The sequence below is a fragment of the Pleurodeles waltl genome, chromosome 4_2, assembly GCF_031143425.1.
Source record: "Pleurodeles waltl isolate 20211129_DDA chromosome 4_2, aPleWal1.hap1.20221129, whole genome shotgun sequence".
NCBI lineage: Eukaryota > Metazoa > Chordata > Amphibia > Caudata > Salamandridae > Pleurodeles > Pleurodeles waltl.
Genome location: NC_090443.1, coordinates 1006011804 through 1006016558, shown reverse-complemented (window position 1 = coordinate 1006016558; position 4755 = coordinate 1006011804). Strand labels below are relative to the sequence as shown.

General features: G+C 44.0%; 1 non-coding gene across 1 annotated transcript; it reads left to right on the top strand.

The window, feature by feature from the left end:
* The first annotated feature begins 299 nt into the window (after positions 1-299).
* Positions 300-456, top strand: LOC138294444 (U1 spliceosomal RNA). The gene has a single exon (XR_011203447.1). It is a non-coding gene; the product is annotated as a U1 spliceosomal RNA (small nuclear RNA).
* Positions 457-4755: the final 4299 nt, after the last annotated feature.

Genomic DNA, 4755 nt, shown 5'->3' with positions numbered 1-4755 from the left:
AGCAGGGAAGTGTGCTGCAAAATGGTACACAACCTGCTGAGAGATTACACAGACAAAGACAACAAGGAGAGTGAGAAGGAGGAAGAACTCTAAATCCTAACTCCTCTTTCCCACTGAACTCCTCACACTGCCCCAAGAAACCAAACCCCACTCTTACTACTTCTTTCATATGTAAACCAACTGTATTGGTAAAGTATATTTGAAACAAAGTTGGAGTGTACTGCCTTTCCTCATGGAAGAGGTACTCCTCTTTAAAAACCTATGTGTCGCTTACTTTAAGCACTTAATAAAGGTTTTTGAAACTTAAATAAAAAATAAAATTAAAAAAAGTGGTTCTCCCAGGGTGAGGCTCATCCATTGCACTTCGGATCTGCTGACCCCTGCGATGTCCCCAAATGAGGGATACTCCACTGCATACTTTCTGGTAGTGGGGGACTGCGTTCGCACTTTCCCCTGATCTCTGGTATCAAGAAAGACAAAATAAAAAATAAAAACTAGTCTGGAGCAACCTTAAAAAAAAAGAAAACAAAAAACGACAGCGATGGATGCTGCGTAAGTCCAGAGTTAAATGTTGGGAACTGTAGGAACAGTGCATCAACATTTCCATGATGGTCGAGTGCCCCCAAGATAGTTTGAATTTGTCAGCAAGGTAATGCGGAGCGGATGTGTGTAAGGCTTTGTGGGTGGTGCAGGCGGTCTTGTATATGGCCCTGGCTTCAGAGGGCGGCCACTGCAGTGTGGTCAATATTGGTTACATTGGTCGTTGCCGTTAGCTCCATAGAGAAGCATGCTACCAAGTGAAGGATTGATTTAAGGGGGGAGACAGGAGTCTTGGGGAGACAAGTCAAGAGAAAGTTACAGTAATCAACTCTGGATAGCACCAGAGATTGCACATGATTTTAGATCGTGTTTAGGAATATATCAGGTTATTCCCCGTAGAAGACACAGCCAATAGCATGCATTTCTGGCCATAATGTCAATCTGCAATTGCAGGTTTAGCCTTTTATGTGAGATGATTCCAAGGCATTTGACTCTATCAACTCTGATGGATTTGCTGTTGAGGATGTTTAGTGTGTCCATCCAGGATTGTACTGGCAGTGGTGATTTTGATGGGCAGATTAGGAGGAATTCGGTTTTAGAAGGGTTTAATGTTAAGTGATAGCAATTGTACTTAAAAGTCTCCTCTCCTAATAACATTTTGCACTTTGCCAACACATTAAACGCCATCTAAGATTGTCACACACATATTGATGATAGGAGAGGAGGCCTTTAAGTACAGTTGAACGTCATCCACATATTGACAATAGAAGATACCCAATTTTCCTCAGTAAGGCTCCAAGATGCTTGATAAATAGATTTATTAGAGTCAGAGATAGAATTGATCCTTGGGGAACCTCTTAATCAACAGCCATCACTTTTGAGAGACGGCCATTGATTTTTACACACAGTGACCTGCCTGTGAGGAACGATTCAAACCATCTAAGTACCACACCATCAATTTCCATTGGACTAATAAGGGTGTTTAAGAAGCATGTTGTGGTTTATTATATCAAATGCTGCAGATAGGTCCAGAGGAATCAGGAGGCACAAGTCACCACAGTCTAGGATTCAAAGCATGTCATTAATCACCTGGAGCAGTGCTGCTTCAGTGCTGCAGTCTTGATTGAGGTCAGACTGCTATTCATCTGGGATGTTTTTTCTTTTGATATGTTGGTTGAGTTGATCCAATGCACATCTTTCGAAGATTTTGGCCAGGAAAGGCAGGTGGATACAGGGCAAAAATTGCTGAGGGCTTTCACATCTGCAGAGCGTTTTTTGAGAAGTGTAGTATCTTGTCAAGTTTTGTGACAGTCGGGAAAAATTCCTTGGCTGAGTGAGATATACCAATGTAGAGCAGTAAGGGAGCATGTGTGTATAAATATCTTCTGTAATGTTACCCGAAATCAGATCTACAAAGTGATGGGGTGTTTTGGTTTTCACGATAGTTTTCATTAAATCTTGATCACTAATTATGTTAAAGAGTTGCCCGGTATTCTTGGATTTGCATACAGTATGCACATTAGGGCTGACACCACAAAGCAAAAAAAATTAACTTTGGAATTGAAGAATGTTCAAATTCTTCTGTTTTCTTGGTTGGGTCATCAAGGTTCATGGATGTGGAAGTGAAAAAATTGTTTGCAGTTTTGATCAGATTAAAAAGCTCTTTAGGTCAATTCCTGGCTGAGTCTATTAGAGAACTGAAGTGCTTTGATTTTGCATAAAAGATGTTTCTTTTGGAAAGTGATCTAGCCTTTCGGAGACATGTGAGGTTAAAGGTGGAAGGTTAGGCCCATTTTTATACTTTCCTAGGGCCGCATTTGCATCATTTTTTGACGCAAAAGTGGCGAAAACGTACAAAATTCAATTATATTTTGTAAGTTTGCACCGCTTTCGTGTAAAAAAAAATTCGCAAATGCGGCGCTAAAGAAGTATAAATATGGGCCTTAGTGTCCTTTTTGAACTGTTACTATATAATTACTTAACAGGAAGCATGGGCTGAGGTTTGTTGCCCGCTGTCGGGGTTTTTGGAAGTCTGGAAATCTGCCTACAGAGTGAAGAAAAGCGGATGAGCAAGGGATGGGGGGTAACCTCTTCTGTTGCTGTTAAATTAAAAGGACATATTACGCCATTGGGTTGTCAATTGGCTCCAGGGGATTAAGATCTGTAATTGGAGTGCGCAGCAAACCCTTATTGTGATCAATGTTTATATAGCTCCAGGTACTAAGGAAAAAAGAGGGAAGCTATCCCATCTAATGCAGATATTAGGGGATATAACTCGGAATCTTCCACATGCTGATTATCTGGTAACTGGAGACTTTAATACAAACTTGTTCCAGGACACCTCAGAAGCACATGAAGGGCCTGAGCTTTGTATCTACCAGTTAGTCCCTGATCAGTTGAGACCCAGGGACTGTCCTCACAATGGTCACCAGCAACAAGACACCCCTCCGTGTAGGACGCGATCTGATGGGCGAACTTACTCCTATTTGGATTATACCATTTGTAACATAGAGTTGTTCCCCTCTATCGAAAAGTTCTCAATTTCTTCCCGGTGTGAGAGTGACCATCGCCCCCAGACTGTAATTATAAAATCTAGGGGCATATTTATACTCTGTTTGTGCCAAATTTGCGTCAAAATTTTTGACGCAAATTTGGCGCAAACATAACACCATATTTATACTTTGACGCCCGACCCCGCGAACGTCAAAATTCAGCAGTGTGCGTCATTTTCCGGATGCGTGAAACCGCCTTGGTTAATGACATGCAAAGTAGCCGTTCCCGTTCAAAAAATGACTTTAAGGCCTGTGCGCCTTATTTATACTCCTGCGTCAATTTGGCTCACAGGAGAGGGCGGGCCTTAAAAAATGACACCCAGCCTGATTTGCACTGTTTTTTAACACCTGGGTGAGGGCAGGCATTAAGGGACCTGTGGGCTCATTTCCCTGGTCTCTGACCATGGAAGCAGTCCACAGGTGCCCTTCCCTGCCCCCAGGGACACCCCCTGCCACCCTCGCTCACCCCTGGAGGACACCCATGGATGGGGGGACCCATCCCAGGTAAGTACAGGTAAGTAGAGGTAAGTAGAGGTAAATATTATTTTTATTGTTTTTAAGTGGCATGGGGGGCCTAACTTTGCCCCCCCCCACATGCCACTGTGCCCAATGGCCATGCCCAGGAGACAAAAGTCCCCTGGGCATGGCCAGTGGGCAGGGGGGGCATGACTCCTGTCTTTGCTAATGGGGGCTGTGTGTCAAAAAATGGCGCAAGTCCGGTTAGAGCTATAATTTTTTACTCTAACCTGACTTGCACCATTTTTTGACGCACAACCCCCATTCTACCCTACGCCTGAGCTGCCCGGTTAGAGTAATTTTTTTTACTCTAACCAGCCCGCAGCACCGGCTAACGTCAATCCATAAATAAGGCGCCCACCTGGTGCGTTGGAATGGCGTTAGCCGGCGGTAAATTGTTTGACGCAAACCAGCGCTGGCGCTGATTTGCGTCAAAAAGTATAAATATGGCCCCAAGTGTGCATTATCATGCTGAGGTCTGGGCAGTGGGAGGTGGTGTATGCCTTGAGTGCTTGAAACCCATTAAGTGGAGCCCTTCCTCTATCAGTGCAGTAATGGATGTGTGCGCTAACTTCTTAGAGTCCGATGTGGGTGGCTATGAGTCCCTGGTAAAGTTTTGGGACAAATTTCTTGTTTTCTTATGGTCAAGGTTTCATCATCCTGTACGCACTCCCATTTCTTCTTCATATCCCGTTATTTCAAGGGAAACCCAGAAGCTAAAGAAAGCTCGCAATAAGGCTGCTAGAGCAATTAGAAAGAGCCCTGACTCTAGGGCATTACTCACCAAGTTTAAGGATTTACAGAAAGGGTACAGAAAGGCTGTTTAAGGAGAAAATCAGAGATGTGCCAATAAGGACTCGAACTCTAGAAAGTTTTGGGCCCATATTTATACTTTTTGACGCAAAACTGCGCCAACGCAGTTTTGCGTCAAAAAAATTAGCGCCGGCTAACGCCATTCTGAAGCACCATGCGGGCGCCGTATTTATTGAATGACGTTAGCCGGCTTTTAGCCGCCGGTGCTGTCTGGTGTGCGTTAAAAAAAACGACGTACACCAGGCAGCGCCGGCGTAGGGGGAAAATGGCGTATGGGCGTCCACAAATGGTGCAAGTCAGGCTGAGGCAAAAAAATCGCCACAACCCGATTAGC